This window comes from Macadamia integrifolia, chromosome 13 (assembly GCF_013358625.1).
Source record: "Macadamia integrifolia cultivar HAES 741 chromosome 13, SCU_Mint_v3, whole genome shotgun sequence".
NCBI lineage: Eukaryota > Viridiplantae > Streptophyta > Magnoliopsida > Proteales > Proteaceae > Macadamia > Macadamia integrifolia.
This window is the reverse complement of record NC_056569.1, coordinates 20,813,437-20,826,135: the sequence shown is the minus strand read 5'-3', so window position 1 is coordinate 20,826,135 and position 12,699 is coordinate 20,813,437.

Below are 12,699 nucleotides of genomic sequence, written 5' to 3'. Positions count from 1 at the left end.
GTCGACAAAAGTGCATTCGACTCATTATCAACGCAAAAATTTACAACCTTAAATCTCAATGAACACAATAATAGAACACTAAGAACCGGGATTAAGGGTTATCTAGAATGCATAAGCAACATGCTCCTCCAAAGGGATGCAACACAAGCACTTGATCTTTGTCTAGAGATTCCCTTCAAATACAAAAACCCTTTTTTGTTCTTGAGGAAGAGGAAGACTATTTTCTCTCTCAAGCTTTTGATCCAAGGATTGTATTGTGGAACTTGTTTTTGGACTATGACTTCTCTTTTATAGAAAAGCCTAACTTCAAGATTCCAAATAGACTGGTGACATCGAGTCACATGATTGTGATCCTAAAGGGTAGTCATTAAGTGCTCCATAATTGTACAAAAGGATGACATTACAAATGACGTAACCCAAAAATCCACAGGACACTTGCTGTATGGAATAAAATTAATGTCATTACAGTAAGTCCATTGTACATTAAACTGGGAGTTTCGGAACAAGTGATTTACAAAAGTATTTGAAACATTTTTCAAATAATAATATTAACAATAATATTACTAAGGCCTCAGATTCTAATCAATCATAGTCTGATAACTTGCTAACTTAGATGTTCACCCTTTTGGTATGTGAAAGCCTTATTAATTGTCACCCCATTCACGCATATACCTTACACAATGAGCATATGATGTGTTAGTCATTCCTATCCGATTCCTAGCCGTAGACATCAATAAATAGATCACTATAACTGCATAAAATATACACATTACGGTAAGTGCTCATGTACATAAAAAGTAACTACAAGAAATTTCCAATCCAAAAACTAAATTGGTGATAAATCAATCGAAAATTCGGATGGATCACTGTTCAACATAATTAAGTGCCTGCTTTATATTTCGGTTCCAATATCCAGTGAGTAAAAATAAAACGTGGCAAATGTAGAACAAAATGTCCAAGTCTGTCACAGTAAAAAACAGATGACGATAAAAATGGACTATTACATATTATATGAATAATCATAACAAGCACATAATAGAATTGTAATAATTAATTTAATCAAATTAAATAGGGTTTGATGGACATATAGATCAAAATGTGAATAAACCCAACACCAAATCCATCAAGCCACAAGGGAGCATCACATTGAGAGAACTGCAAAGTCCATAAAGAACTATGCTCAATTAAGGAAATGGCATTCTTGTAATTTTATGAAAGGATAGGGTTATTTGAGGAGGTGGCATTGAGAAGTGCACCAATGAAGTGCGATATAATGGTTTTGTACATGGATGAGTAGTGAGGTAATTTATTGTGAAGAGTAGAGAGAGGGCTTACCCATCCGTAGATTGCCTAGATGGTTAGGGTGAATTAGGTATTATGTGAATAAACGCACGGTCCCAAATTGGATTCTGTTGCAATCTGACAAACGAGATAAGTGTAGTGTCCTCTATCACAAAGGGTAAGCTTTGTCCATCAACGACAAGGGCCCAAGTTTAGACATGATTGATTGAGCAAAAATGCCATCATTGTGGTGTTGGTGACTAGTTTAGTTTAATTTTTAAAATATTTGAAAATTGCAAATAACCTCCTCATTAACAAAAGGAAATGTCTAAAAGACACCTCCATGGATGTACTTAGAACTTGACACCTTAATTGTTCCTTTATCATACTCCTAACAAGTTCTTTAAATTATGGGTATAAAAGGATTTTCAAAAATAATTTGAAAGTGAATGATCATTGTCACGGTAAAAGGTTCCATTGCATAATCATGTCTCCACTCTCACAATAACGGGTCAAAGTAACCAAACTCCCTATTTTTACGAATTGTTATCCGCCCTTACCTTATGGGGCCGTGCAATAAAATCCTCCCCTTGTATTTTCATCAAAAGCCGTTATTTTCTTGTATGTTTTTTCAAGGAAACATGTGAAATGACAGTACTTACCATTTAAAACAAAAGAAAGAAAAAAAGTTTTATGCTTAAAGAGTGAAAAAGTCATGTTACAAATCTATTGACACCTATGCTGATTTGTTTGACGGATAAAAAGGTATGGAAACTTGTGAAGTGGGTCCACATGTTGTGATTTGGGTTGACAAGGAAAGTAAAGGAAATAATAGAGTATGTAATTTTTACTGGGTCCACTTCTATGGGAAAGAGGGGAAATGGGGTAGAATTCTATAGGAAAGAGAAAAAATAAAAGGAGAGACATAGACACAAAACAACTTATCCATTGAAATGAATGGGGTGGGAAAAATTAACTGCCACATCCGCAGACAACAATTATTGTATTAAATGGCTTTGTCAGATTCAAATAACCAATTAAATAAATCTTTGCTATTTTTAGGAAAAGTTCTCATTCTCCTACCCTTTTTTTCGTTTTATCTTTTTTCCATCAAACAAACTGGGCATAGGGGTGTCAATAAGAAAATCCCTCAACAAAGTCATTGAAATTTAATTTCATATGGCATATGTGCCAAGATGACCCTTTTCATGTATTTTTTTTAACTCGGGTACTATTCCTAAGGCTGACTTAGTTTGTTTCTTTACCAGTTTTATCATAACTTGTAATTTTCTATAGGAACATGGTTTATATGAATTCAAAATCCCCAGACCCTATCCTTGTAATAAACCAGATACACAAATGGTTTTCTTTGCACAATGGTATGTTTTTTAATTCTCAGGCGATAATTGTTAAGGAACCAATACCTCCCAATATTTCTCATCCAAACATTTTGGTTTTAACTACCATGTCAAATTGGTCTCTTAACATATTGGGATGGATAACTGCTTTTTGTACTCAAAATATTTTCTTATTTTTAATTGCCAACTATGTAATGATAGGAAAGGCTTCTGAGGCAATAGCCCAGGGAGTTCTACATGGTGTAGGAGAATCTGTTAAGCAAAGAAGGGACGTGGATAGGATATGGACTGATCTAGAAGAACTTGAACATCTAATGAAACCTAACCATTTTTTGAAGTGGCCATAGACCACCGTATCAAGAAGACTTGAACTAGATAGTTACCTGACCAACTTTTTGTGTAAAAAATGATGACCTTGTTCAACTTGTTAAGATGTTTGCTTGTTAGGCTATGGTTACTATAACTAGCATCTCATATGAGAACCTAGCTTTTAGAACTTTGATCAATATGTAATATATTTGTTTTGTTATTTCGAATAAAAAAAATATTAAAAAAAAAAAAAAAAAAGGGCGCGTTGGTCATGAACATGTCGGCAGCTCTTCACTGACAGTTCAACCTCCGCTCAATCAACACTGAAAAAAAATTATATATATATATATATATATATATCAACACTAACCAACATGACTAATCAGCCTGCATCACACCACTAATTGAATCTTGCTGGTTTGAGACGCTTACGTTAGGTCCATGAAGGCAAGAACCGGGTTCAGGTTGCATCTCGATTGGATTGTGGCCATCACAGTTCAAAGTTTCACTTTAAGGTTGCGTTTGGTAACATTCTAGAAAAATGTTTCTGGAGTTTTTTCGTTTTATGGGAACAAAAAAATGGAATAAAGTGTTTGGTACATTTATGGTGTGTTCTTTTTTTTTTTTTTTTTTAAAGGCTAGAACGAGAATTGACAAAAAAAAAAGGTAGTTCCGTCGTCTATATTCGTTCAAAAAAAAAAAAAAAAAAAAACAATATTCTAACACAGAACTGAAATTTCTATTTTTGACACAAAGCATCATTCCAGGACCAGAAACATTATCAAACGCAGCCTAATGCAAAACCTAAATCTATCTGTTGGTTGTTGACGTCTTTGTGGCTAAGTCAACTGTCAATCTGCAACAACACAACAAATATAATCTGAGACCATTCTAAATTCCAAATTCCAAATTCCAAATTCCAAATTCTAAACCTTCCCAAGTCGCCGAGGATCAGAACTAGTATGATATTACAATACCAACGCAACGGACCCATTTTGCAATTGCTTGGTGCTTGTTTATAAAGTATCCAGTCCATAAAGCACATATTTCATGGGCTACAGCCTACTCATTTATCACCAGTTTGATGATCCCTACCCCTGATTTATCCTTTAACAGAAAATGACTTTTTTTCTTTTTGGGGTTTGGGGGGTGGGGGGAAGAGAAAGGATGGGAGAGGAAATTTATATTTTGAATAAAACAAGAGGTGCTTTGGAAGATTCTATCAATGGTCCATTTTCATGAGAAATAGTTGTTAAGTGATGACTTTATGTTTCATAATACCGAAACAATCCTTATACTTGTGTAATACCAATTCTAACCTCTTAAGATGACTAAATTGAAGAAGAGGGGAGTTCAAAGCATGATTTCCCTGCAACTCATCCTCTTTGTTCTGAAACCCTACAACCTCCATTGGTGTTGCCCAGTGACTAAAACCCAACCAAAACCCTCTCAGATCCCTCTCCCTCCACCGTCATCGTCTCTAAGACTTGTTTCACCAGCCAAGACTTGTGTTGAAGCCACTTCACCCGAATGTCGCAATTTAGAGCCATGGGACCAAACTTTCAGATGTTTGAGAGGTGTAAGGGACTACAAGCTCGCTGCTTCCAAATATGCCAAGCTGTGCTTTGAGATAGATAGACCAGAATGTCAAGCTTCACTGAGAGATTAGAGAAGAACTGAGCCACCGAACATGAAAGGAATTCTTCTACTGCTTAGATGACTTGGACAAATAAAAATAGACACCCTTCGTCTCTCTCTCTCTCTCTCTCTCTCATATCACCTGGAGGCCTATAGAAGATTCAGTAATGGCGGAAATCACTTGTATATGGTCGGACCTCAAAGACAATTTGTATTCAAAAATCAAGAATGAATAGAAAACCCCCCTCTATTTGGAGAGACGAGTCTAACCACTTGTCATTACATTAATTCACAATCGTTCAATCAAATAAGATCTAACGGTTACTATGGGGGGTAACGCGCCATCCGCGGGCCCCTGCGCCATCGCAGCCTCGGTTGAATACATGTGGGGGCCTATTTCGTGGGACTATCTGCCTCAGGTATCTTCTAAAAATAACATTAATAAACATTTGGAGTCATCACCTAGGGTTAGGGCCTAGGACTTTGGATGTTGGCCCGTTCCATAAGGACGGACCCAAGAATGACTCAGTCTGGTCTAGAGATTAGGGTAAAAGCCATGTTATGAAGTTGGGAAAGTGTTAACCAACTTCACCGGCCTAGGTGCGGGTTCAAAATTGACACTTCTATGTGTCATTGTCATAGACAAAGATTATAATATCTTAATATCTTTAATGAGATATGGACAATGACATTATCTTATTTAAAAACTTAAACAAAACTTCAACGCTTGTGTTAACAATGGTAGGAAACACATTGTCCAATCATAATGAAACTTCAACAGTTCAATGCTTGTGTCAACAATTGTAGGCTCATTTATGTGAGTGAGATTTATTGTGATAAATTGTCAAAGGGTAGAGTCATTGTGTTATAGACTTTTACCAGAAAAACAAAAAATGTTATAGAGACATTGGGCTCAATGACAGCGGCGGCATTGGGCTCAAGAACGGCCGGACTTATTTATCAATTTTGCCAGTTCAAGGATGATAGAAATTATACAGATTTAATCTCGATTGATAGGAAAGACGCAACTCTCCTAGCTGGTCGGTTTGGAAACTTGTGCTATATGCCACAGGCTAAAAAATTATAAAACTAAAAATAAAACACAACATCAGATACACCATTACATGAACCATCGGTAATTACTGAACCTACCAATTGACTCTTTGTGAATAATGATACATCATAAGTCATCAGCGGACATCTGGAATTTGATGACTTTTGTAATAATAAGGCAACGAGGTGTTTTCTGCCGTTTGATTTGTGGCACTAATAGCCGTTCTATTTTCAAGATTCAGTTCGTGTGTATCTCCGGCTTTAAATCAGAGCAGTTGGTTCACCATTTATAGCAACATTTCTGTTGGTGCACGGTCTTGTATCCTACAATCTTGCATAACATATAATAGAAATTGGTTTGGAGATAGTTTTGGGAAAGAGGCCCTGATGCCAATTCAGATCTTAACTCAGAGGGGAAACCTTACGTAGAGTATTCAGTACATTGAGGGTCTTACTTTCTCAAATTACCAAGTCTTTCTTATATAGGAGTTGATGGCTCTTGAATATTGGCCGAACTGTGTTCTTCATGGTCGACGTGGACTCCTCTCCCATTGGTTCTTTTGTCCTTGTCTCTTGCTCAGTTGGCCGATCTCATAATGGTTAATACAACCATAGTTGATCTCCTAACGGTTAACTCAACCATTGTTAGTTAGATAACCGCCTAATCCTTGTTTGGTTGAGTCAGGGGGTATATATGGTTAAGCTTTAAGGCTGTTTCATAGATGTCGCCATCCCATGATGACGTGGACCTTGCTCGTCTCGTGTGGGAAAGTCATGCAGTTAGGATGTAGGTATCGTCGAGCATGGCGGATATGGATGGTCAAAGCGGAGTGACGCATGTTGTGCTACATCATTCCAGCTTCCTCCTCATATCCTCGGGGTATACCATGGTCGGGGATTATATTGCCAATCACCATGGTCGGGGTTTATACAACCAATCACCATGTCGAGCCAGATAACATCAAGCATAGGTATGTTGTCATCATAGAGGTATATCATATGTCCCCCACACCCTTGAACTCCTAATGATCTAGATTATTAGCATACATCCTTGTTTATATCCATTCACACTTGCCTTCATTGTCTTCAAATTCTTCAAGCCTTATTTTGCCGCTTGGAAAACTCCTCTAGAACTTAAATTTGACATATTAGCTGGGGATTGGGTTTATCTGCCCACAAAAACTGGACTGCATTCACCTATCACCTTGTGGATATTGAGGCTATGCAAACAAATACTTCCAAGAAGGTGGTCCGACCAAAAACCGAAAGCTCATATATTAAATAGGGAAAAAATCCCTACTAGGCTGTGTGAAGCCTACACTTAGACACCAAATCACCTAAAATTATCATCGCACCCCGTGAAATAAAAAATCCTATCCATGTTGATGCTCTTGCACATGCTTTCATTGGTCCCCGTAATGGTGCAAGAGTTGTGCAGTCTAGCAGTGACCTATTGCCCAATTAAATATTATTCTAATGCAAGAGAATAAGCCGATCATGTGACTACTGTGGTAATGCACGGACCAATGGAAGAACAAGTAGAGACATTGATTACACGAGGAAGGACTCTCTTTTCATGCAGCCTCTGTCTAAGCATAGAAGGTGCGCTCGATTAGCGTTGTATTACCCATTAGTTTAATATCATAAGTATCATGTTTTTCATCTTTTCTATTCTTTATTATTTGTTTATTTATTTGACTACCCTTCGGTTGCAGCCAAATTGATTATACACAGAGATTATCAAAAACTCAAATAATTTTATTAGGGTGACATAGGAATGCAACTTTGAAATTGCGACCTGGAATTAGTAAAACTTGAATAAAATAAATCAGTCAACAAGGGGACCATACATTATTCAATATTCTTCTAACATTTATTCAAAAATTTGTAATTACTAGTTGTTAAATGGGAATTCTTAGTTACAACATGAGTGTTAGACCAACTCTATTAAGGTCATAGCGCTTCTCCACTCCTACAATGTTGGATATTTTACTTTTTTTTTTTATTGTTATTATTTAAATTTATCCTCACACCCACGGTGAGGAAATGACCCATATTAACATTGCGGGATTACAGAGTAAAAATTTGTAAAATAATAATAAAAAATAAAAATGATGACCATATTATTGGTGTCATGCGTTTTCTCAGATGATGGCTACACTACTAGTGTCATAAGGATCTAGCTCCTCTCCATAGGACCCATCACCTGTGGAGTGCCCATATGAGTTTAGTTGTGCGACATGTATATTATATAGATCTGACAATCAATATTTTGTTCACATATCTTAACCCATAGGCTACCAATATTGACCCAAATCCGATTTTCTCCATGCAATTTAACCCACTTACATTCGTACATCTTCTTTTCCTCGTCGATTCTCCCAAAACACAAAAGTCTAGCAAAGGAGAAGAACCCTATGCCCCTTGGAATCGCCGGAGCCTCTGTGGAATCTCTAGACCCTTAGTGAAATCAACTATTTGAAGAAGCTACTCTCGTCATACCTCTGTGGAATTGTTCCCTCTCCCCTCCCTGCCTCTACGATTAGGATTTCATCTCCCCTTTCTATCTCTTGTTTACTTGCAACCTGGGATCTGTGAGGGTAGCGCCGGAAATGGAGATCTCTCTCTCCCCTTTGGGGGGGGGGGGAAGGACTAACATGCATTCCATCCTCTCTCCTCTCTTTCTCTTTCATGAGGGAGGGGTGTGTCATGTGTGCTTACCCTGCGGGCCCCGCACCGTCGTATCGCTTTTCAGAGAAACATGGAGCCCTATTTTGCAAGAGTGTGAAGTTCATCACTCTAGACTGGGATTTGATGATGGTCCAATAAGGGGATCGGGATCATGCCAAAGGGGTTTGGAGTAGCCCCCTAAGATTATGGGCCTAGGACCAGGGGGTGGGCCCAGTTCCTGAGAAGGGCCTGAGAGTTGGTCTGGCCCAGAGATTTAGGGTAAGTGTCAGGTTGGAGAATTGAAAAGGTGTTAAGCACCCAATCTACCCGGTTCAACCGATCTTCCTATTAGATGCTTAAGAATGAATATTTTCCACAATTATTCCTATTCTGCATGCATGGCTAAGTTATCACATATATATATATATATATACATTAACTGAATTTAACTATATACACTAAAACAAATCAATATAAAGTCTACATTGTGCTAATTTTGTTGAGAAATTATACCTGAGCTTGACCCCTGTTTCGGGTCAAGAGGGGTGGAACCCCTGGTTGATGCTAGTACAAACTTTCCTGTAGATTCTCCTGACTCAGGGGAAGATGGTCTTGACCTCCAACTTCCTTTCTCAAGAGATGTTGATTGTGATAATATTCGGATAGAGTTTCGGCTAGGAACGATTATTTTTGAATTTGAATTCTGACAAAGTTTTAGCTAGGAAAGGCTATTTTTGGGCTTAGGCTGAGGTAGTATTCAGACAGAGCTTCCTCTAGGGATGGGCAACTTCTGGGTTTTGGTTGAGATGGTATTCCAGCAGGGCTTCCACTAGGTATGAGCTACTTCCGGGTTTAGGCTGAAGTGGCACTCGAACAGAGCTTTCGCTGGGGATAGGCTATAAGAGGCCTAGGTTGTGGTGGCACTCGGACAGAGCTTCCATTGGGAATAGGCTATGAGAGGGCTAGGATGAGGTGACACTCAGACAGAGCTTCGCTAGGGATAGGCTATAGGAGGGCTAGGAGAAAACTTTTTCTAAAAATCTCACTCAAAGAAAGGAAATGATTGAAAGATTCTCGAAGATACGAAGAACACTTCGAAGATCCGAAGAACACATAAAGATCTCTCCGAAGACTTGGAAAACGTCAAGGGGGGAGGGGAGGAGAGAAGGCAGAGCTTCTCTACTATAGGTTCTTGTGGGGTATGTTGGAGTGTCTTGGTGTAAAATCCAAGGGAGGGAGTATTTACAGAATTTTTGGACCAATAAGAAGGAGAGAGAAAATTTCTTAACCAATGGTAGTAAAAAATAATTTTTCTAAACCAATGGGGTGAAAAGTAAAAAATTTTGGACCAATGGGGTGGAGGATAATTTTTCATAGCCAATGGGGTGAAAGGTAATTTCTTTAGACCAATCATGTGAAAAGATTCCTTTTTAGACCAATCATGTGAAAAGATTCCCTTTTGGACCAATGGGAGGCCACGATGTAGGGTACCCTAGCTGGGTAGTGTAGGGTACATAGGTGGGTGAAGAGGGAATTTCTTCTCCTATCCAGTCACCGAAAGGGGGATTTCGATCGTCTACGGGAGTGGTCGAGGTTTCGACAGGGGTGTGGGAGCTTCGACAGAGGTGCTAGAGGTCCAGCAAGGGTGCTGAAACTCCAATAGGGGCGTTGGAACTTCAGTAGTGGTGCTGGGGCTCCGACAGTGGTGTTGAGGCTTTGATAGCGGTGTTGGGGCTCCAGTATGGGTGCGGGGACTCTGATATAGGTGCTGGAACTTGGTCGGGTATGCATGGGGCTTGGTTGGACATGCACGGGGCTTGGTCGGGCATGCGCGGGGCTTGGTCGGGTGCATGTAGGGCTTGATCGAGTACACGTGGGGCTTGGCCGTGTGCACACAGAGCTTCATTGGGTGCACACGGGGCTTGGCCATGTGCTGACGGGCTTGGTTGGGTGTACGCAAGGCTTGGTTGGGTGCACGTGGGGCTTAGTCGTGTGCACGTAGGGCTTGGTTGTGTGCTCACAGGGCTTGCATGGGCGGGGTTTGGGCACTCAAGACAAGGCATGGGGGCTCGCATGGGCTGGGTTTGGCTACTCAAGGCAAGGCATGGGTGCTCACATGGGTGGGGTTTGGGCACTCAAGGCAAGGCATGGGTGCTCGTATGGGCGGGGTTTAGGCACTTAAAGTGCGATTTTCAGGAATGATTGCGGGAGATCCGATGACCCGATTTTGACATAACATATATCGTTGGAATCGTAATTCTGAGTACTATGCATCTGTGCGGTCACTTTGACCAGATTCTTTTGTATATGAAATATCATAATTGGACCCTTCTTTTCTCTCGCATGGGGTTTCTAGGAATTTTGGGTGAGTATAGAATGCTCCTGGGAATAGTTACCTTAGTCAGTTATCATCTCTACTGATCAAAGGCGAAAGGTCATGTCCAAAATCCATAAGTCATCATAGCCGAAGGAGGGTGACAAAATTGGGTGTCTATAGGATCCAACTCCCAACATATTCAATTTTCTTAAAAAAAAAATTTGAAAGTCTTTGTTGATCATATAGACATTAATAAGAGAAGAGAGCTCCATTGTTTTGAATGTGATGTTTTTTTAACCTATGCATTGATATCTATATGTATAACAAATACGGTGGGTTGGACTTTTCTCTTTGTTTGTTTGACTGAATGCCTCAAAGAGATTTTGCTATTGTTTTGAGAGATACATTTTAAGCAATTGGATTTTCGAGTGAATAAAGTTGGAAGGCTTGGAACTCAGTCATTCATTTGGAAAGCCATGATAGTTGCTTATACTCGGAATAGTGATTGCTTGCAAGTGATGGTATAATAAACATTGAATGTGTCTTATAGGCTATTTTGGTCGAGGTTTTCCATTGATTCCAAAGAGGTATGTGGAGAGGAGTTTCTTTCTATCGATACCCTCCTCCTCTCTCTTCAAGCTTTCTTCTCATTCTTGGTTAAGCTTTAAATGGGTTTGGGTGTTTTTCCTCAAATAATTGGTTAATGGATAGAAACAATCAAAGCCATTCGGTTTAGTCGGTCCACATGTCGCTTAGATAGGCCTCTATGGGCACTATTTGGGTGATGCCCTCTATGGAGAGGAGCGGGATCCGTGTAATAACACGCTCTCACTTCCTTGCACTCTCTCTCATCTGTGACATGTGGACTACCCTCATACATGAGGATAAAAATCGTCTGTTTTTCTTCATCCCTGTTTTGCTGTGTTTTGCTACCTGCAGAAGAGGACATGTGTCCTCCTTTAAACCTACAGTTGAGATTATTTTGGTTGGTCTGTTGTTACTAAATCCAGTTTAGATTAATGGATGACTCGAACCATATTGACTTGAACCTGTTCTGACCAAACAACTTATAACCAGGTTTGAATTTCAAATCCCTAAAACCCATTTTTGAATTTCGAAATCCATGTTTTGGAAATCTGCCATTTTCCCTCGCACGATCCTCTCTCACCCCTCTTGTTGCATCTCTCTTGCAGGAATAAACCATCGCTCATGATTCTCTCTCTCACGCCTCTCACTGCATCTCTCTCACACCACTATCTCTGAGAACGAGTCTCTCTTTCACCCTTCTCGTGGTCTCTGCTCACGATTCTCTCTCACCCCTCACTGCATATCTCTCAAACCACTATCTCTGTGAACGAATCTCTCTCTCACTCTTCTCACTATAGCTCTCTCACAACCCTCTCTCTGTGAATGAAGGTCTCTCTTCCTCCAGAGGTATGTTTCCAGATCTGAACAAGTAATGTAGTGTTGTCATCGTGTTACGTCTCAGTTGTAAATGTGGATGCTGTTGAACATGTCAATATGGTTCATATTCCAGATCTGAACAAGTAAATGTGGATGTTGTTGAACATGTCAATATGGTTGTTTGGTTTTAAAAATTCTATCGGATATTCTTTCTTCTCTATTGTGCCCGTGTCTGTGGTTCTCTGTTAATTATTTCATTTGTTTGTTGTTTGTTGCATGAAATCTTTTATCACATTTTCCTAGTGTGGCAGATTGCTTGAGGATACAACTTTTGCTTAGTATGGAGAACTGGCATTTGCCCTGATGTCTCATAATTCTTATAGCTCTTCTTAGCATTATTTTTTTCTTTTTTCTAGTTTCTGGGGTCATTATGCATTGCTTATATATACTGTTCTTGATCCATCCTGTAATTGAAGCATATAAATTTTGATTTTCATGATTAACATGTTATGTAGGAAATTGTAGACCTATTTGCAAATCCATATTTCCGATCGGAGACAGGTTTTTCATTAAATCAAATCCAGCATGATTATAGATTGTAGTTGTTTGTTCTCTTACAACATGTGATCTGAAGTATATATAAAATTGAAGTGGGCTTTGATTGATCTG